This window comes from Pelophylax lessonae (genome assembly GCF_965119305.1).
Source record: "Pelophylax lessonae genome assembly, chromosome: 8".
Taxonomy (NCBI): Eukaryota; Metazoa; Chordata; class Amphibia; order Anura; family Ranidae; genus Pelophylax; species Pelophylax lessonae.
Genome location: NC_138775.1, coordinates 106,150,364 through 106,172,841, shown reverse-complemented (window position 1 = coordinate 106,172,841; position 22,478 = coordinate 106,150,364). Strand labels below are relative to the sequence as shown.

Here is a 22,478-nt window from a genome sequence, read left to right as displayed (position 1 = left end):
GGAATCAAACTGACCTAGTTGACTTTTGGAAAATAATGGTCAGTAGATTTTTAGATTTTCTTGGAGAATGCTCCAAGCATATATTGGTCTGAATTCATTATGTATGACATGATACTTTAGGCCTTTTTCAGAGTCTTAAAAGAAGTAATTTTTTCTCTGGCCTAATGTACTGTATATGCTCTAGCGCTATATTATCCTGTTTTGGTTACTTATATCTATATCTGAGATATGGATTTAAAATTGATATGTAACATCAGGGATCTTAATGACAAGTTCATAAGAGCGCTCATGTTTAAATATCTTAACCATACCAAACCACATATATTGTTTTTGCAGGAGAAGACCCACTTGGTAGGTGACAAGATCTTGGCGTTACGCAGGTCACGGGTACAACAAACCTTCATGCCACCTATTCAGGATATGCTAGAGGTGTGGCTGTTCCCTTAAGGGCAATCGTTTTTGCATTTGTCAATGTATATGTCCCTCCCCCTTTAACCAGCATGTCCTATACGCCGTTTAAGAGAAACTGCCCCCCTTAACCTTCTTCCATTTATACATTGCTGGGGATTTTAACGCCACTATGGATGCACAGATTGACTCCAGATTGACTCCTCCAATCCTCTAACATTTTGTAGGAATCCTTAACCACTTTCGAACCGCCCACCGTGTATTTACGTTGCCACTTTAACCTTAAATACTGTGGTTACGACAGCAGATAGCTGCCATCAGCCCGGTATATTTTTACACCGCAGGCAGTCCGCTTTAACCTAAAAGTGGTCCCAGGGGCGGATTCACCATGGGAGCACTTTTTGGGCAGCCGGAGAGGAGACCACCACCCTCCCGCCGCTTCCCTTTTCGTTTTTCCCGCTTGCCGGAGCCGTCTGTAGCTGGGAAAATGATCCAATCCCCTGTGCAGATGGGCAGGAAGTCGAGCGAGGGTAAGATGAACCCCACTTGACTCTATGCCCCTGGAGCACTGGCGTGATGTTAAACGTCACTTCCACCCTTGGGCCTTTAAAGACTTTTTTTTTTTTTTTTAATTGCTTTTTAGTGTAAATGTGAGATCTAAGGTCTTTTTGACCCCAGATCTCACATTAAATAGGCCCTGTCCTGCTTAATTGTATTACAAGGGATGTTTGTATTCCTTGTAATTAGAATAAAAGTGATCAAAAATGCTTTTTTTTTTTTGAAGTGACAGTGTAAAAATAAAATAAATAAATAAAAAATTTAAAGCACCCCAACCCTCCGAGCTTACGCGCAGAAGCGAATGCATACACAAGTCATGCCCACATATGTAAACGGTGTTCAAACCACACATGAGGTATCGCCGCGAGTTAGAGTTAGAGCAATATTTCTAGTACTAGACCTTCTCTGTAACCCCAAACTGGTAACCTGTAGAAATTTTTAAAGCGTTGCCTATGGAGATTTTTTAAGTACTAAAGTTTGTTGCCATTCCACGAGCGAGCGCAATTTTGAAGCCTGACATGTTAGGTATCAATTTACTTGGCGTAACATTATTTTTCACATTATAGAAAAAAATTGGGCTAACTTTACATTGTTTTTTTGTTTTTTTTTAATTAAAAAAAACTTTTTTTCCAAAAAAATCTGCGCAAATACAGTATGCCATAAAGTTTTGCAATGATCCTCCATTTTATTCTCTAGGGTTTCTGCTAAAAAAAAAATATAGAATGTTTTGGGTGTTCTAAGTAATTTTCTAGCAAAAAATACTGATTTTAACTTGTAAACAAGAAGTGGCAGAAATAGGCTTGGTTCAGAAATGGTTAAACTAATACTTTGTTTAAGCACCTTTTTTTTTTTTTTTTTTTGTACAGCACTTGGTCTTTTTGGGTATGAGTCTATCAGCATGGCACATCTTGACTTGGCAGTATTTGCCTACTCTTCTTTGCAAAAACACTCCAAATCTGTCAGATTGCGAGGGCAACTCCTGTGCACAGCCCACTTCAGATCACCTCACAAATTTTTAATCAGATTCAGGTCTGGGCTCTGGCTGGGCCACTCCAAAACTTTATTCTTCTACTTGTGAATGGCATTGCTTTGTTGGTTTGGATGTATGCTTTGGGTCATTGTGATGCTGAAAGATGACGTTCCTCTTTATGTTCAGCTTTCTAGCAGAAGCCTAAAGGTTTTATACCAATATTGACTGGTATTTGGAATTGTTCATAATTCCCTCTACCTTGACTAAGGCCCCTGTTCCAGCTGATGAAAAACAGCCCCATAGCATGATGCTGCCACCACCATGCTTTACTGTGGGTATGGTGTTCTTTTGGTGATGTGCAGTGTTGTTTTTGCGCCAAACATATCTTTTGGAATTATGGCAAAAAATTCAACCTTGGTTTCATTAGACCATAACACGTTTTCCCACATGCTTTTGGGAGACTTCAGATGTGTTTTTTGCAAAATTTAGCTGGGCTTGGATGTTTTTCATCATCAGAAAAGGCTTCTATCTTGACACTCTACCCCTTGCCCCAGACATATGAAAAATATGGGAGATTGTTGTCATATGTACCACACAGCCAGTACTTGCCAGATATTCCTGCAGCTCCTTTAATGTTTTTGTAGGCCTCTTGGCAGCCTCCCTGACCAGTTTTCTTCTTGTCTTTTCGTCAGTTTTGGAGGGACGTCCAGTTCTTGGTAATGTCACTGCTGGGCCATATTTCTCTTTCGTTCATCGACGGACACAGCGCTCCATAAATCATAACTAGTGGGTTATATTGCCTTTCTTCATGAGTAGGACTAGGCATAACAAAAAACACCTGACAACGCCAATGGGCCATGATTAGCTAGTAAATAACCCCCCTCTATGCTCTAGGTAATCAGTTTTTGTGTCTTTTCCAAAGTAAGGACCTAGGCTTCCAGCTGGTATCTCTGGTCCTAGCAATTTTCTCCCTCCTTGCATCTTTGTTTATCTCTCGGGAGATCTACAATCAACTGCTGGGCTGGGCGATGGGCTGGATAATCTAGATTCAGTGGTCCCCCCCCCCCCACAGCCCAGCCAGTGAGCACATGCAGGCCCCAGCTACGTGCTAGGTCGGCCGTGACATAGTCTCACGGACAGAGGGTCGCATATGACCGTCTTCGGTCTGAGTTGCAGTGATCCCTTGGCCGACAGCTCCCCTACTTCAGCGGCGAGGACTTCTGTCTGGAGCATTACCCGCACCGTTGAAGGGTAAGTACAGTCCCCCCTTTCCCCTTTTGATGGTTTTCTTTGGGGTGAACGGTTGGACCTGCCTGCAGGTTCCATTCTCCCAGCCTTAAATCCCTCACTGAGCTGGGCTTCCCCTACTCCCTTTTCCCCTTGTCTGGACCTAGAGTCTGGTGGGGGTCCCAGGGCAGAGAATTCAGCAGAGACCCCTGGGGTCTCCCCCGCTATCTCCACTCTGTAAGGGTCCTGGGATAGTGTTTGTCCCACCCTGGTAATCTGGAGGGGTCCCAGTGTAGGAGACCCCTAGCAGTATGCCCTGCTGTTTGCTGTGAACTCTACACCGGTCTCTGCACCAGGACCCCCCCTGCACTATACCCTCACTGCAGAGTATCCCCTAAACGTGTGTCCTACCTTCAGGGGGGGGGGGGTCCTTTGCAGAGGGTGCAGGATAGATCCTGGCAGCATGCTTCAGTGTAGCTGATGGTCGCCATTTTCCCTTAGTCTGGCTAGTCTCCGGTTGGCGGCCATGTTTGTATAGCCGGATGATGTCACGGTTTCCCTTTTCCCTTAGTCTGGGAGATGATGTAGACAACTGAAGTCTCATGGGGATGCCAAAGCTTCTCCTCTTCCTCCTTAGTTTCCTCTTCCTGTGCTGGGGACATATGAACAGGGATAACGTCCATTATGATGCTGGGTTCGAATTCTCATCGCTCCTCTGGTCAGTAGGGTGAGTCTTTGGGGGTCCCTGGTATTTCTCCCTCTGCTGATAGGTACCCTGAGCCTTGATAGGATCCTTTAGTGGTGCATTGCTTGTACTAAAATTTCTTCCTTTCCTTATGGAGCCTCAGAGTCACATCTCCCCCACTGACCCCCTCATGGAGGTGGCAGGTCCCTCAGAACCCCAGCTTCCCATGGTTGAACTAACGGCAGTCCTGCAGTCCTTAGTGTCCCAGGTGGAAGTGGTGTGTGGGCAACGGTCCAGGAGGAAGCGTCCTCCGCCTTACCCTGCTCAGGCTGTCTCATCTGATTCTGAGCCTGATGCCGCCATGCACGTGGCCTGTCCAGTTGGACTTAATATCACACCCCCTGATCCATCCGTTAGTGAGGATTAGTGATGGGCCGAACACCCCTCGGTTTGGTTCGCACCAGAACATCTCGAACAGGGGAAAAGTTCTAGCGAACATTCGAACCCTATTAAAGTCTAATGGACACAAACGTGAAAAATCAAAAGTCCTAATTTTAAAGGCTTGTAAGCAAGTTATTGCCATAAAAATTGTTTGTGGACATGCATCAATGCAAAAAAATGTTTTTAAAACGATCGTTTTTAAAGGAGCAGTGATTTTAACCACTTCTGGACCAGAAGATTTGTCCCCCTTAATGGCCAGGCTATTTTTCATTCATTCATTGACAGACACAGCTCCATATATTCTTTTAAACCTTGGGTTATGCTGCTCTTCCTAGGAGTAGGACACTAGGCAGAAAAGAGTTAAGAGTTTGACTACGCCCATAGGACAGTTCCAGGGGGTATACTCCCACTTCCTGCACTATTTCCTAAGTTTTTTTTCTGCCTAGTCCGGAGTCAGGACCTAGTTCCTTGCTGGGATCTCTGGTCCTGGCGTTTTTTCCTGTTTGAATGGAATTTTTTCCTCCTTTTTATTATTTTCTGTTCATGTGAGAACTACGATCCGGTTCCTGTGAGATCTACAATCAACTGCCGTCCTGGGCAACAGACTGGATATCCTAGATCCTTACGGTCTTCCCAGTCTAGCCAGCGAGTGCACGCAGGCTTCAGCTCCACGCTAGGTTGGCCGCGACAGTCCCACTGGACAGTGACTGGTCGGCTAGTTAAACGCCTCGCGAGGACGCATAGTCCTGGTCACGACTTGAGTTGCGGAGTACCTCTGGCCCGCAGCACCCCCAATTCCAGGATGGGGAGGTGGTCTGCCTGGCAGGTCCCATGGTGTGGTAAGTAGTGTCCCACCTCTCCCTTTGTGGTCCCTCGGGGTGGATGTGGGCCCCTCCCTGGGGTGGTTCCAACCCCCAGTTTCCCTTTCATTCCCCCCCAGCCCCTCTAACAGTTATGTTGGTCCTTTGGCCGCAACCTACCTCCCCCTCCCTGGGTGAGGTAGGAGCTGGCTTTGCCACTTGCTCCAGTGGGGGGTGGATGTGGTTGCTGACCGGGCTGTCGGGATCGCACACGGGTGGTCTTTAAGCGGGTTCCAGGCCCCCTGGAGGTTAGTGATTGGGGCAAGGATGTCCTTTTGGGCTCCCTGCGGTGGTTATTGGGCTTGGGGGGGAGCGGATTTTTCATCAGCCGCGGGTCTGCGCCTCGTTGCTGGATCGGGCTGAAAATTTAGACCACAGCTTTGCCGCATACTCGCGGCTGTCTGAGTGCCTGACCAAGCTGTCCGGGTTGATGTTATAGCAGACAGTAGTGCAGATGGATGCGCGTCTCACAAAGCCGGATCAGGCCACAAATTGAGGCTGCGGCTTTGCTGCCTACTCGCCACTGTCTGAGTGCCTGACCAAGCTGTGTGCCTTCCCCCCCCCCCCCCTTGGGAGGGGGGGGGGGGGGCATATGGTCTGTCTGGTATTGTGTGGGTGAGGGCACTCTGCCTGCACGTGGGTTGGTGAATGGTACTCTGGCTGTGCATCTGCGTCAGAGTACCTGGGGGGCTATATCCTATTATGTCCTCTATGGAGGAATACCCTTAGGTCAAATAGGTGGTCTTTTTATGGACCTTTGGCCGACGTCTCCTTGCGGGACTGTGATCGGTGACCTCCTCTGCTTATGTTCTCAGGGTGAGCTTAGCATATAGTGACTCCACTGGGTCTGTGTCCACGCACTTCGGGTGCTTTGACGGTGAGGATGATTCCTCTTTTACTGCACATGCACATGCAAAGGCGCTGGTGGAGGCACTGATTGTATCAAAGCAGGAAACTCTAATCATGGGAGATGCTGCTGTGTCAGTGGCGCCGGTCCCCTTGGGGCCCTCAGATCCTCTAAAGTGGCTAAGGGATTTCCTTTTTCCCGCCTACTGTGACAGAATTGTTGCAAGTCATTGGAGTTCTAAACGCAATATGGCGGTGCCTAAGCGTTTTGATAGACGGTTTACCTTGAGGAGTTTCTGAGTACCTGGGCAGTCCCACCTGTGGTGGACTCTGAGGTCTCCAGGCTGAATAAATCCACCCTAATTCCAGTGGAGGAGTTTCCAGTTTTTAAAAGATCCTTTTGACAGGAGAGCCGAGATTTGGGTCCGCCACATGTTTATTGTGGCCGGTTCTGTCCTTAGGCCGATGTTCACCACAGCATGGTGTCCCTGACTATATTCTGAGTGGGCAAAGCTTTTGCGCCAGGATCCGGAGGGGGAACAGATTCCTCCTGCCTTTGCGGAGCTTGTGCAATAATTGGTCCAGGGGTTGCAGTTAGTCTGTGATGCCTCTCTGGATGCGGATCCCTTAGTCTCTGGGCTGTCTGTGACCGCAATGATCCTTCAGGGCAGGATATGGCTAAAATGCTGGTTTGCAGACCAGACTTTCCAGAAGGCCTTATGTGAACTTCCCTTTGTGGGGAATCGTCTGTTCGGAGCCTCCCTGGAAAAACCTCCTCTGGAGGTTCCATGAGGACCTGGTCTGGTATGCCGAGAGTGGGTCCTTCCAGCCCTGCAGACAAACACCCCTTCTGCCTGAAGGGGTGCTCTTATCCGTATCTGGGGTGGGAGAGGACATCTTTGCTTCTTTCCAGACCCGTGAATCTCCCTTTATTCAAGACAAGTTGGTCCACCAGCTGATTCGGTCCGGCTGCAAGATCGAATTTTCGGTCTTATCCTCCAGAGAGGTTCTTTCCTTCCAACCTGTGTTCGGTCCGGCTACAAGATCGAATTTTCGGTCTTCTCCTCCAGAGGGGTTCTTTCCTTCCAACCTGTGTTTATCCTCAGACCGCCTGCGATGTCTCTTCGGGGCGGTGCAAGACTTGCTACTACAAGGGGTGAATGTTCCGTTCACAGAAACGGAAAGTTTGTTTCATGTTTGCAGGTCCCAGGAAGGAAAGCGAGGTTGGTCCAATATTGGACCTCAAGCTCTGAACCGCTTTGTGCGGGTACAGATGTTTCAAGTCCATTCGTATGGTAGTGGCATTCCTACATCAGGGGGATCTTCTGGCCTCTATCACTATTAAGGATGCTTATCTTCATATTCCGATATGACGGTCATTCGCGCTTCCTCCGCTTGCCGTGGGCGAGGAGCATTATCAGGAGGTCTCACCTCAACCCCTCGGATTTTTGGAAGTGTTGTCCCCATGTTGGCATTGTTGTGCCAGTGGGAGAATGCGATACTGGAGTACCCTGATGATCTTCTTCTGCGAGCAGAGTCTGCTGACTGCTCTGAAGGGTAAAAAGGAGATTACTGTGGGGACTCTGCAGGACTTCGGTTGGAAATTAAATTTCCAGGTATTGGCTCTGGTTTCCTCCACCTGGTTAGACTATCTGGGCGTGTTCTGGACTCAGCCTCAGCCAGGGTGTTCCTCCCATGGAACAAGTTTCAAAAATCTGTCCACATGAGATCTCTGCAAAGAGATTCTTGCTATGTGAGGCAAGAATCCACAGTCTCTATACAACCTGATCCTGTTGAGCCAGGTTATAAGAGGGTCCCTGATTTGGTGGCTTCGCTCTCTGACGCTTCGACAAGGTAAATCTTTCTTTCCCCTGTACTGGACGGTTGTCACTACGAATGCCAGCCTGTCTGAGTGGGGTGGCGTTTTTTGGCAAGGATTGTGCTCAGGGGTTCTGGATTCTGGAAGAATGCAGACTACCGAACGATATGCTGGACATTTCCTCCAGAAGTGTTGCATCAGTTGTGTCTCTGGTGGGGACCTCCCGAGGTGGCCCTGTTGGCCTCTCGTCTCAACACGAAGGTGCTTTAGCTTGTGCCACAGTCTTGGGATCCTCTGGCTGACGCCACAGGCGCACTGGTGGCTCCTTTGGGACCAGTATCATCTGATATGTCTTTCCTCTTCTAGGACATCTGCCAAGACTCCTGCGTAGGCTCGAGGTAGAAGGGTTTACAGCCATCCTAGTGGCTCCAGACTGGCCTCGCCGGTCTTGGTACGCAGATCTGATACGGTTTGTCACCGATGCTCCATGGAGACTTCCTCTTAGAGGAAATCTGTTGGCTCAAGAGCAAATCTTCCATCTTGCATTACAGTCGCTGGCTTTAACGGCTTGGCTGTCAGAAGCCAGGTGCTGAAGGTTAGAGGGTTGTCTGAATCAGTAATTCCCAAGCTGCTGTAAGCTAGCTACAGTAGTAAATCTACTTCTAGATAGATTTAGCATCCCCTTTTAAAAGCGTACTTTGCGGATGTGAATCTCACACTCAGGGTTCACTCTCATTCCCTTTTGGTGATTCGGAGTTTGGCTTTCCTCCAAGGAGGTGTTGAGCAGCGTCTGGCCTCGGGTACCACCAAGGGCCAGGTTTGGCCTTGGTGGTTTTCTTTCATCATCCTTTGGCTACACTTTCTGTGGTTCGCACCTTTGTTCAGGGGGTTTGCTACTTGGCTCCCCCAGTGCTGTCTCCATTGCCCTCGTGGAATATCAAGTAACCGCTGTTGGAAAATATTTGTGAGATTCCTCTGCTTACATTGTCCCAGAAGGTATCTTGATGGCTTTTTCTTCTGCACGTAGGGTGTCTGAGCTGGCAGCTTGTCTTGTTGTTCACCTTATTTGGTGGTTCACGGAGATCAAGTGTGCTTCGGCCCTGCCAGTCGTTCCTTCCTAAAGTCGTCTCTGGTTTCCATTTAAATAAAGGCATTTTGTTACCTTCCTTGTGTCCTAAACCTAAGCACCCTAAAGAGATTGCATTACATTCTTTGGTTGTGACTTGGGCAATCAGGGTGTACCTGGCGGTGACTTAGTTGTCCTGAAAATCAGATTCCCTATTTGTCCTTACGGATGGACCCTGTAAGTGGCTGGCCACGTCTGCTGCGACCATTTCCAGATAGATTAGGCAGACGGTGGTGTAGGCTTATTCCATTAAGGGTCAGGATCCTCCTTTCCCTGTTAAGGCGCATTCTACATGGGCGCTTAGGCCTGCCTCTTGGGCCTTCCGTCATCAGGCAGCAGTGGTGCAGGTTTGCAAGGCGGCCACCTGGTTGTCCGTGCACACTTTTAAAATTTTTATAAGGTGGATGTGTTGGCATCTGTGGATGTTTCGTTGGCTGCAAGGGTTTGAGGGCCGCTGTTGGAGAGGATTAGTCCTCTTTGAGTGTGTACTTTTTTTGTCAGGTGAGCTCCAGTTGTCCTGGTTGAGCTTCTGTTTTACCTGGTTGGCTACGTTTAGCCTTTGGGAAGTATGTTTCTTGCTGTGTTCTTCCAACCCCTCATGTTGGCACTACTTTGGGACATCCCATGGGTCAAAGAAGATATGGAGCGGTGTCTGTTAATGAACGAAAGGGAAAACTTGATTTCTCTTACGTCCTCCGACAGTCGCTGCCTCTTCATATTCGTCACATATGGGGTGTTAGACTTTGCTCCGAAGGAGTAGCTAGGCAACAGAATATGTTAACATTAAAGCTTTTAACATATCCCACCCTCAAGGGGTGGTCCCCTCAGTCAATACCCTCCTACTTCCTGCAACCATATCTCAGTTTTAATGTCTAGCTTGTCAGGAGTGGCTGGCTCTCTCTGTGCTGGGGCTTTGTGCCCCAGACTCTTTCTTCTTTTTTGATTTTTTGTTTGAGTTTTCTCTCTACCTTTACTTAGCTGTTCTTTTTGTCAGCATTAGTTGGTTCTTCGGATGAAGAGGATCATGCGGGCTGGGTCTCGGGCTGATCCCCCTGGTCGCAGGTCGTGGGTCAGTGGCTTCCCAGCCTGCCATCGAGCGTTCAGCCAGGTAACGCTCCTGGCACAGTGAACGACCCATCCCTGTTCGGTGCAGGGATGATTGGTGAGGTGGCTACCTCACTGGACGCTGTGCGGTTTCTTAACCCCCATTCTGTGCGTCTTGTATGCGACTCTCCCTGCCTCATGTGCAGCGGCTTGTTCGCCTGTGCGGGTCCCCCACGCCACTGTGAGGTAAGTGTATTTATGTGGGGACCTGTCTGTCTGGGGGGGTGTCAGTCTGGGACTGTGTAACCTGCCTCTATTCACACTGTTCGTCTTCCTATCTCTCGGCTGCATGCTGTGGGCTGCAAGGGGGGGGGGGAGCTGTGTGACACTGTGTGTGTCAGCCTTGTCAGTGTGAGAAGCTGTGTGCTGTGGGGCATGTTTTGTGGCATGTTTGGGCATTATACAGCGATCGCTGCGGCGATCTGACATGTTTTTTTATATACAGACATGTGTGCATTACTGTACTGTGGAGCGCCGGTTTCGGCGCCAAACGGCGCCATTTTGCCTACACTCGCTCCGGCCGCATGTTCTACATGCATAGCGGCCATTTTCTTGTAGCCTCCCATAGGCTTTCATAGAGCTCCCTGGCAGCATCACTTCCTCTTCTCCAGGAACACCGATCGAGGCAGCAGCAGCGGCGAGGGTCTCCTCAGGTTATATCCTTCCTATCCATTGCCTGTGTCAGTTTTATTGTCCCTGTGGGGGTCTCATTGTGCTTGTGTGTGGTGCGGTGGGCTGCACTCGCCGCGCTTGTTAAAGGGGCAGTTAACCCTTTATTATCCGGCATTTGTTATAGGGGCAATGGATTCTCAGGAGGGCAAATTTCCTACCGCCTTGGTGGAAAGCCAGGGGACCGCTGTTTCCCCCCCAGGGGGGGATTTAGCCACTATTGTGGCTGGCCTTGCTGCTCAGGTGCAGATGCTGGTGGCTGCTCAATCTACTAAAAGACCCAGAGTTGCTCTTTCCTCTGATTCTGAGGGTGAAGGTGATGGGGTTGTTATGGCAGGGGCCTCCTTATCGGGGTCCCGCTCCTCCCTGGATCTAGTGGGGTCCGAGGTGGAGGCTGAAGTTGAAGGGGTTGATAATTCTCCCCCTGGCTCGCCTGAAGAGCTTGCAATCATGGATGAATTGATTGCTTCCATAAAACAAACGCTGCGTTTGCAGGATGAAGTGTGTCCCCCCGCTGCCTTGGCGGCTTATGGGACGCAGAGAAAACGCAGGACGCCGCAGGTTTTTCCCTGCAATGATGATTTTCAGCGCGCTGTTAAGGAACAATGGCGCAATCTACGCAAACCTTTTGCTGTACCAAGTAGGTTCAAGCTGCGTTATCCTTTCTCGCCTTCCACTGATGAAAGGTGGTGTGTGCCACCCCCAGTGGATCACGCAATTGCGGTTTTAAACAAATCCACTGCGATTCCTGCAGAGGATTCCCCTGTGTTCCGTGATGCCACGGATAGGAGATTGGAGTCTCTTGCCCGTCATACTTATTCTGTTACGGGTTCTATGTTTAAGGCTCTGTTTGCCTCTCTCATGGCGGCCCAGGCGGTCGCAAGTTGGACGCAGATGCTTAGGCGCGTCCTAGTGGCCGATTCGGCCTCGCCGGCGACCCTGGATATGGTGGATCAAATCCACCAGGGTGTCATGTATCTGTGTGATGCGGACTTGGACCTAGTCCTGTTGGCTGCACGTGTGCACAGCGTGGCGGTGTTGTCTCGCCGCCTGGTTTGGTTGAAATGTTGGTCGGTGGACCAGTCTTCACGTAAGACCTTAGCCAATCTGCCTTATGATGGGTCTCCCCTTTTTGGGGAGTCCTTGGATGTGTTGATTAAGGGGATCACCGGAGGTAAGAGCACTCTCTTGCCCCATTTCCCCAAGGCTAAGGGGGCTTCTGGGAAGAAGCATGCTAATTTTCTGCCCCCTCAGGGGCCCTTTCGTGCCTTTCGGTCGCACTACAAGGGCAAACCGTTCAAAGGTCAAGGCTCTCAGAAGAAGCCCTGGTCTGGAAAACAGAAGTCCGGTCAATCCGGATCCGCAGCCCATAACAGTGCGGCCTGAAGGGGCGCCCTCACCCAGTTTTGGGGTGGGGGGACCCTTGCTCGGTTTTCTTCAGCCCTGGTTGACCCGCGTGTGGGACAGATGGGTTCAGGAGATCGTTCGATCTGGTTACAAGATCGAGTTTCTCTCTCGGCCGGAGAGCAGATTTTTTCCCTCAAATCTTCAACTGTCTCCAGAGCGTTTACGGGACCTGCACCTGGCGGTGCGGGACCTGAGGGCTCAGGGAGTGGTAGTTCCGGTGCCTCATCGGGACAGGTTTCGGGGGTTTTATTCCAATCTGTTCACCGTGCCCAGAAAGGAGGGCAAGGTTCGTCCAATTCTGGACTTGAAGGCTCTGAACCGCTCTGTGCGGGTTCGCAAGTTCCGCATGGAATCCCTGTGGTCGGTGGTGGCTGCCCTGGTTCCGGGGGAATTCATGGCCTCCATCGATTTGAAGGATGCGTATCTTCACATCCCCATTTTCGAGGGTCACCAGAGGTTCCTTCGATTTGCCATTGCGGAGGATCACTACCAGTTCGTGGCGTTGCCTTTTGGTCTCGCCTCGGCTCCGCGGGTCTTCACCAAGGTGCTTGCACCGGTTCTGGCATTATTGAGGGCCCAGGGCATTTCTGTCCTGGGGTATCTGGACGACATTCTGGTTCGGTCTGCGACCAGCCAGGGTCTGGAGAAGGACCTGTCTGTCACGATGCAAACTCTGCAGGAGTTTGGTTGGACGATACATTTTCCAAAGTCGACACTGAGTCCGTCGGTTCGTCTTCCCTACCTGGGAATGATTCTGGACTCGGTGCAGGCGAAGGTCTTCCTGCCGGAAGACAAACTCAGAACTCTTCAGGAGGAAATCAGGTCCCTCAGGGACGTTCCGCACTCGTCTCTGTGGACGTGCATGAGATGTCTGGGATTGATGGTCTCGGCCTTCGAGGCGATTCCCTTCGCCCAGTTTCACACGCGGGGTCTCCGAGCGGAGATCCTGTCCATGTGGGACGGGCGACCTCAATCTCTGGATCTTCAAATCTCGTTGAGTCATCGCACCAGAAGAGACCTTCTGTGGTGGCTCCAGTCCCCGATGGTGTCCGGGGGCAAGTCGTTTCGTCCTATCTCGTGGACGGTGATCACCACGGATGCCAGCCTGTCGGGCTGGGGTGGTGTTCTGGGTGTTCTGTCCGCCCAGGGAACTTGGTCGGAGGGGGAGTCTTCTCTCCCGATCAACATTCTGGAATTGCGTGCGATAAATCTCTGTCTTCATCGCTGGACGAACCGGCTGCAGGGCTGCCCGGTTCGGGTGCAGACGGACAATGCCACGGCGGTGGCCTACATCAACCACCAAGGGGGCACCAGGAGTGCCCGAGCGGCTCGAGAAGTGGCCGACATTCTGTCTTGGGCCGAGACTCATGTCCCGGCGATAACGGCGGTTCACATTCCGGGGGTGGAGAACTGGCAGGCGGACTATCTGTGTCGCCAGACCCTGGATCAGGGGGAATTGTCTCTCCACCCGGCTGTCTTCCAGATGTTGTGTGCGAAGTGGGGTCTTCCAGATGTGGACCTGTTCGCGTCTCGTCTCAACAACAAGGTGAGAAGGTTCGTGGCAAGGACGCGCGACCCTCGGGCAGACGCGTCGGACGCGTTAGTGGCATCAGTACAGGCTGATGTACGCGTTTCCACCGATTCAGTTGCTGTCCAGGTTCCTTCGCAGGTTACACTCGGAACGCAGCACGGTGATTCTTGTGGCACCGGACTGGCCTCGCCGGTCCTGGTACGCAGACCTCGTGAATCTGGCGGTCGACGCCCCGTGGCGTCTGCCTCTTCGAGACGATCTCCTGTCTCAAGGACCGATATACCATCCTGCTTTACAGTCGCTGGCTTTGACGGCCTGGCTGTTGAGACCGAGGTCCTGAAGGAGAAGGGTCTCTCCCCAGAGGTCGTTCATACTTTGATCAACGCGAGGAAGTCTTCCTCGGGGAAGGTTTATTACCGTACTTGGAAGGCCTATTTTGCCTGGTGTGAGTCCAGGGGGTTTTCACCCCGCACGTACTCGGTTTCCCGAGTGCTGTCCTTCCTTCAAACGGGTGTCGATCAGCGTTTGGCGCTGGCTACGATAAAGGGTCAGGTGTCTGCGCTGGCCGTTCTGTTTCAACGTCCCGTGGCTTCCAATTCCTTGGTTGGCACTTTTGTTCAGGGTGTGCGGCATCTGGTTCCTCCTAGGAGGGATCCTTTGCCCCCTTGGGACTTGAATCTCGTTCTGTCTGTGTTGCAACGTGCTCCTTTTGAACAGATCAGGGAGATCTCGTTGTCTATGTTGTCCAAAAAGGTCGCCTTTGTGGTGGCGATCACTTCGGCTCGCAGAGTGTCGGAGCTGGCAGCTTTGTCCTGCAAGTCTCCGTATCTGGTTGTTCATTTGGATAAGGTGGTCTTGCGACCGAATCCTTCTTTTCTTCCGAAACGAGTTTCGGAATTCCATCTTAATGAGGATATTGTCTTGCCTTCGCTGTGCGCGAAGCCTAAACATCCAAAGGAGGTGAGATTACATTCTCTGGATGTTGTTCGGGCGATAAGGGTTTACCTTAAATCGACTGAGTCTTTTCGAAAGACGGACTCCTTGTTTGTTCTTCCAGAGGGTCCTCGGAAGGGCATGGCGGCGTCAGCCTCTACCATCGCCAAATGGATCAGGCAGACCATTGAACAGGCCTATGCCTTGCAGGGGAAGGTTCCCCCTGTGCCTGTGAAGGCGCACTCTACTAGATCTCTGAGTACGTCTTGGGCCTGTCGTCATGGGGCTTCTGTAGCCCAGGTGTGTAAGGCGGCGACTTGGTCGACCGTGCACACTTTCACAAAATTCTACAAAGTAGATGTTCAGGCATCGGCGGATGCTTCCTTTGGCCGCAAGGTTCTTAGTGCGGCAATTCCCTAGGGTCCTTTGTTGGGGACCTCTGGCTGTTGGGATAAGTGTTTTATCCCCTGGTTATTTGTCTTTTCCTGGGTTGTTGCTCCTGTTGAGCACTTGTTTTTTCCTGTTGCCCAGCTGGTTTCCTTCCTTTGGTAAGGTTCCTTTCTTTGATGCGGAGACTGCGTTGCCTTTTCGGCGCGGATGCGTTTCCCACCCCTCATGTTTGCACTGCTTTGGGACGTCCCCATATGTGACGAATATGAAGAGGCGGCGACTGTCGGAGGACGTAAGAGAAAACGGAATTTTTGTAAAATCTTACCTGTAAAATTCCTTTCTCTGAGTCCTCCGACAGTCGCCGCCCCTGCCCCTCTTTTGGGGTTTGGTTGTATACTCTACTGCTATTCCACTAAAACTGAGATATGGTTGCAGGAAGTAGGAGGGTATTGACTGAGGGGACCACCCCTTGAGGGTGTGATATGTTAAAAGCTTTAATGTTAACATATTCTGTTGCCTAGCTACTCCTTCGGAGCAAAGTCTAATACCCCCATATGTGACGAATATGAAGAGGCGGCGACTGTCGGAGGACTCAGAGAAAGGAATTTTACAGGTAAGATTTTACAAAAATTCCGTTTTTTGTCTTACCGTAAAATCCTTTTCTCTGATGTTCATTGACAGACACAGCACCCATCCCTCTAATGATTTGGGAGTTATGTTCCTCTGACACTGCTTGCTAGAAAATTGAAGAGCTAGAGCAGGAAGTGGGAGTATACCCCCTGGGACTGCCCTATGGGCGCAGTCAAACTCTTTAATTTATTTTCCGCCTAGTGTCCTACTCCTAGGAAGAGCAGCATAACCCGTGGGTCAAAGAAGATATGGAGCTTCGTCTGTTAATGAATATCAGAGAAAAGGATTTTACAGTAAGACAAAAATCCAGTTTTTTACGATTCGGCACTGCGTTACTTTAACTGACAATTGCACCACCAACGCTGTACCCAAAAAAAAATTGATGTCCTTTTCCCCCCACAAATAGAGCTTTCTTTTGGTGCTGTTTGATCAACTGTGCGATTTTTATTTGTTACGCTATACACAATTCTGAAAAATATATATATATATATATATATATTATATATTTTTCACTTTCTGCTATATAACATTCATCATCTTAGACCAATTTGTACTCTGCTACATATTTTTGGTAAAAAAAATCCCAATAAGCGTATTTTGATTGGTTTGCGCAAAAGTTATTGCGTCTTTTTTTTTTAAAAACTAGAAATGGCGGCGATCAGCGATTTTTAGTGAGACTGCGACATTGTGGAGGACAGACCGGAATCCTAGCTGACATTTTTGACACTTTTGGTGGGACCAGTGACATTACTACAGTAATCAGTGCTAAACATATGCACGGTTACTATAATGACATTGGCAGGAAAGGGGTTAACCCAGGGGTGATCAAAGGGTAAATGTGAGCCTAGGGTGTGTTTTCTAACTGTGGGGGGATGGGCTTGTGGAATCAATACAGAGACCTGTGTTTCTAAATATTGATTCCTGAGAGAACAACTGTCTGCTGTGTTTACAACAGCAGACCGATGTTCTGTCTTCACAGGGAGCGATCGCCGGTGCCCAGTGGCAATCACGACTGCCGGCTCCGTGGATCAGCTTCTCTGCTGGGGAGTGCATGCGCCCCCAGGATCGCTCCCGCGAATGCTGTACCTGTATAACTGCGGCAACTGGTTGGCAAGTGGTTAATGATGCTTAAAGTGAAAAAAAAAATGAAAAATTCCTTTAAATATCGTGCCTGGGGGGTGCCGTTTATGTGCCTGTAGAGTGGTGCATCTGTACAATGTATGTAGCCTGTTGCAAAGGAAAAAATGTCATGTAAACTTGCTCGCGGCTGTAATGTATTGTTGGCTCCCGGCAATACAGATGACAAAAAATGAAAAAAAAAAAAATGGTATAGGGTCCCCTCCCCCCAAAATCCATACCATATGAACTTTCTGATTTAAGCCAACATCTCTGCACTTCCTGGTTGCCAGAATATTGTGCCTTCACCAGCCAATATCTCGCTGGCCTCTCCTGCTGCCGTCCATATCTTCGTTACCATTCCTTACCGACATTTGGCTTGCTCCTCAACTACGCTTCTGCTTGATACCTACCTACAACTATTAATTACCAACCTTTGGCTTGTTCCTTGACTACACTTCTGTTTGATCCCTACCTGCTATATTTGCTACTGGACCCTGGCTTGCTCACCTCCTGGTGGGACGATCCTGAGGACTGCGACCTGGTGCTAACATGCAGCAAAGTCCATCTCCACCATGAGGAACTCTGGTGAACACTGGTTAGTGCTTCGATTCCTCACCTCAGGTGAGCCAGCCTCATCTGCCAGGGTGACCTGCCTGTGTTCCTAGCCTGCTGGTTCCTGTGTGAGCTTCCACTGCTATAGAAACTGGTCTTCGAGCCTGGCCCCTGTTTGTGACACATTGACAGTGCACTCGACGGGCGAACATGCCGCTAAGTGCCGAGAAAGTTAAGTTGCTAGGCGAGTACCAGAATGAGCGCTGTTTAGGCCAAACGTATGCTCAGCCCAAGCCGTTCACCCATCCCTAATGGTGCCTGAACACTGTAAAACCCTCAGTTACTCTTGCTGGGCGCAGGAACGGGCCCTGCTGTTAAAAATTAGAAAAAAAACATTGAATTTACATGCACCTGTGATACAGGTGCAGAAAAAATGAGCCTTGGGTGTTGGTGGTGGCGTAAAACTTTGTTAGAAGCTAGCATAATTAAGATTCAGGAATAGGATAGGCAGCATAGGCAGTCTTCAAGGGATCCCTAGCAAATTCAATTATTTACATCAGCATTAGGGGCTTGACAGCTGCTGTTGATCCAGGACTGATTCATTTTGATAAATGGTCAGCAGAGTATGTGGGCAGACTCACTCTTTTATCTGTCACAATACCTCCAGCAGCACTGAATGCCTGTTCGGAAAGCACGCTGGAAGCAGGACAGAGCAGTAGCTCGATTTGCATATTGAGCAAGTTCTGGCCAGTTTTCCATCTTTAAGACCCAGTGGATGCTCAGTTGGAAAGTCTCCAAGTCTGCATTTGCCCCTAGAAAATCCTGCACCATTTGCTGCAGACGCTGCCAATGGTTGCTTAAACCTAACAGTCCTGGGCGCTGAGGACTAAAGAATTGTTTAAAGGCTCGGTCAGCCGGCCGCCTTCTCCACTGCTCCTCCTTTGACTGAACAAAGTCTCAGAAACACGTTGTCCAGGAAATGGTAACCTCCCAGTGTCTGGAAAGGTGTTAAACACATTTTTCTTCAAGGCGTCCTCAAGCTTTTTTATCCCCTGCTCCCTCTGCAAAGGCAGGATGAGCTCTGCAACTTTTTCCTTGTAATGTGGATCAAGAAGGGTTGCCAAACAGTAATGATCCCTCTCTTTGATAGCATGAAACCTGGGGTCCTCTTGTCGGCTTTGCAGCATCAAGGGAGCCTTTGAGGAGGCATGAGATTCTGAATCCTCTGGGTCACTAAGGATGACATTGTTAGAAACTCTTCCCAGCCATGTACAACTCCGGGGGTTTCTGGGAAATGAAAACCATCCCTGCGTTTGCAGCCGCTGGTGGAAGGCAAACTAGTATAAGCCTGGGCAACAGAGGATTAGGACGGCTTAGTTATCCACTCCACCAACTCTGCTGCATGTTGTGGCTCAATAACACGGCTAGCACTGGACAAAAATGGACAAGCGTGCCCCGCCTGCAGAGGATGCACCATGTCCACGACCACCACTTTTTTCTGTGGACACAGAAGTTGCTTGCCCTCTTTTAGTGGCCTGTGAGCGTCTGCCTCTCCTTGCTGGCCTTTCAGAGATGATGAGGATTTTTGGGGGATTTTTATAACTTTTTATTATAGAATGTGGGATGGAAATATGATGCTTGGGTGCAATATTTTGGTGCTTGGTGCACTATAAATCGTTTTTATTATATATAGTTTTTTTTAATAGAGAGAAACTTGATAGTAAATAGCAAAAAGAAAAAGAAAACCCCTGCTGATGCAGAAGGAATAGCACCTACGACGCAAAAGGGGGGGACAGCAATTATGCTCTAAATAACATTAGTGTTGTTGCGCCACAAAAAAAAACCCCACCGCTGACGTAGAAGAAATAGCACCTGTGACACAAGAGTGGAGACAGCAATTATGCCCTAAATAAAATTTTCTCTATCGCTCATTGACAGACGTAGTCCTCGTGATACAGCACCTTCGGGTTATGTTGCCTCCACAGGAGTAGGACTAGACAGGAAATAAAATGCTCTGGCCACACCCTAGGGGCAGTCCCAGAGGGTATATCCTCTCTCTCTCTGCCTCAGCAAATCAGTTTTTTTCTGTCTAGTCAGGAGTAAGGACCTAGATACCTTGCTGGGATCTTCGGTCCTGGCAGGATTTTTTTCTTAGAAAAGAATTTTTTAAGACAGCTTTTTTTCTCCAGTGTTCCTGTAAGATCTTCAAGCAAGAAAGCTGAACTGGGCGACGGGCTGGATGTTGAGATCCAGTGGTCACCCCAGTTCAGCCTACGAGCGCGTGCAGGCCATAGCTCCGCGCTGGGTCGGCCGCGACATAGTCCCACTGGACGGGGACTGACCCTGCGAGTTAAACGTCTCGCTGAAACGCCAAAGACCATGAGTCACGGCGCCCGTATTGGTCGACAGCCCTCCTACCTCGGTGGAGAGGGGTACTGTCAGGAGTTGGCGCCCGCCTGGTTCCGGTATGGTGAGTAGTATGTTCCCCCTTTCCCCCTGACGGGTCTTGTGGTGAACGCGGGCCCCTCTCTGTAATGGTAAGGATGGGTTCCCCTCTATCCTACAACATGTCACAGATCCCCCTAATTGAGTGTGATTTTTGTGTACAAGAAGCCAGGAGGCTTGGTTTGGGAGCTGACAATCTAATTGTAAAGATGTGTAAATGATTGTAGTCAGTGGCAGTACTAGAACTTTACTGTGATAGTATAAGGTATCCTACCTGTCAGTAGCCACAGGGCGATGTCTATACATGTATACTGCATTCCAGATCATTCCTCCAGCTAAGCAGCGGACCGCATACGGCCCGCTGGGGTCCGGTACCTCCGACCACGCTGACCACCATGAGGGTGAAGGGTTGTGAGGCCGAGATCCTTCTGCAGACATGCCGCTATTCTGTGCAGGCCGCCGCCATTGTCTGGTAGATCGCACGAGGCCGCCATTTTGGTGTAGCCTCGTGTCTCCAGCATGGGGGCGGCCATGTTTGAGGTGATTCAAACACCTCATGGAGCCAGGGGGAGGAGCCGGCAGGCGTGTTAAGGGGCGGAGCCGCCTCTTTTACCCAGGAAATAGGGCCAAAGACTTCCTGTCTGTAACAAGACAAGCACTGAGCAAGCTGATGAAAACTTCTGTGCATCAGGGATGAGCCTTGGGGTCTGTCTCTCTCTCTGTGGGGTCCAAAAAGGCAGGTAACACTGAAGGGCGCTGTTGCGACTGGGGGACACAAAAAAAAAAAATTTATTTTTTTACTTTGTCATTTTTTGTCGCTGGCAAGTGTCTTGTATAATCATTGACCCTGCCGCATAGGTATCCCCACCTGATCCCCTCAAGGTGGCCGCAGGACCCTCCAGTACCCCACTTGTTTTTAATGCATTATCAGCAATTTTGGAGTCTTTGGTATCCCGGGTGGAGGTGGCCTGTCAGGGACGGGGGTCAAGTAGCGACCCCCGCCTACCCCTATTGTTTATCAGATACTTCAGATACGGATTCGGAACTGGTCAATACAGTTGCAGGTCCCTCTTAGGGGGCTGTTGTCTCAGGTAATATCTCCTCAGCAGTGAGGAGCACGTTTCTGCCTCCGCCATAGCACAAGAGTGGTGGATGCACTAGTTGTGTCCGTCCGGGAAACCTTTAGTCTTGAGGTTACACCGGCAGAGGTAGCTGAGACTGAGATTCCTTTTTGGTACTTGTTAGCCTACCAAAAGGGCGAAGGATTTTCTTTTACCCAAATTGTGTCGTTTTGAAACGAACCCCTGTTATTTCCAAAAGCATGGCTAGGTGCTATCCGTTTGAGGAATTCCTCTTTATAGGATAGACGGTACCACCTGCTGTCTTGCCACAGACTGTTAGGATAAAAAGACCTCGTAACTAACGAGGACCTTCCTTTTCTGCTCATATAGAGTTGTTCGTTCCGCGAGGGCGGGCGATAAGGCGAAACCCTCCAAAGCCCCTTTAGAGGGGTTTCAAAGGGCGCTGGTCGGGTAAACAAAGAGTCCGGCTCAGCCAAGCCTGAAGAATATAGCCTGATGCGCCCCTACCCATCTCTGGGGTGGGGGGGGGATGTCTTCACCGGTTTCTGGAGGACACAGGATCGAGTTTCGATCACTTCCACCGGTGCGATTCTGCCCTTCTAACATTGAACGGTTTCAGGGGTTCTATTCGAACCTATTCACAATGCCCAGGAAAGAGGGCAAGGTGCGTCCAAATCTGGACTTGGGAAGAAATAGAGTCCATCCGTACAGTGGTGGCCTCCCTGCATAAAAGAGATTTCCTGGCGTCCATAGACATATAGGATGCCTATCTTTATATCCCCATCATCGCAGGACATCAGCGTTTTTTCGCTTTCCCAAAGATCATCCCTGGTTCCCACCAGGAGACTGAACTATCTGGGCCTAAGGTTGGATACATCCTGGGCAAGAGAGTTTCTCCTTGCTGGGAAACTCCAGAAGGTTCAGTCAACGATTCGGATGTTGCTGTCCGTCAATTGGCTGGGACTGATGGTGGCCTTCTTAGAGGCAGTACCGTATACCCAGTCTCATACCCGAATTCTCCTGAAGGAGATTCTTTTTTAATGGAATCAGAATTCCGATTCCCTGGACAATCGGATACGGTTGAGCGAGCGGACCAGGAAGTCTCCGATGCTCAACCAGGGGAAGTCATTTCTTCCGATAGTATCCAGATTACCAATAAGGGTATCGGAACTGAGAGCGATCAGATTTTGTCTGATTTACTGGATCGAGCAGCTCTAGAGCAGCCCGATTCGGATCCAATCGCATATGGCCTCTTCATCCAGAGGTTTTTTCCCTAGCTGTCCCTTCATTGGGACATCCCGGATGTGGATCTGTTGGCACCTTGGCCTAACAGGAAGGTGCGGAGGTTTGTAGCTCGCGCCACGATCCTCTAGCGGACGCAGCAGAAACGCTGATCGCCCCGTGGGGGCAGTATCAGCTACGGCATGCCTTCCATCCTCTCAAGTTGCTGCGGGAACTTCTTCGCAGGATAGAGGTGGAGGGAATTCCAGTTATTCTGGAAATTCTGGATTGACCTCGTCAAGCCTGGTACGCCGACTTGGCGAGGCTAGTCGCGGACGCTCCTTGGAGACTTCCTCTCAGGGAGGATTTGCGGTCTCGGGGACCGATCTTCCATCTTGCTTTACAGTCGCTGGCTTAATGGCCTGGCCATTGAGACCAGGTACTGAAGGACAAGG

At 49.8% G+C, this 22,478-nt stretch overlaps 1 protein-coding gene across 1 annotated transcript in view; it reads left to right on the top strand.

Moving 5' to 3' along the window:
- LOC309561587 (zinc finger CCCH domain-containing protein 7B-like) overlaps window positions 1-22,478 on the top strand; it is a 604,923-nt gene that overhangs the window by 321,050 nt on the left and 261,395 nt on the right. The gene's annotated exons all lie outside the window — the stretch shown is intronic.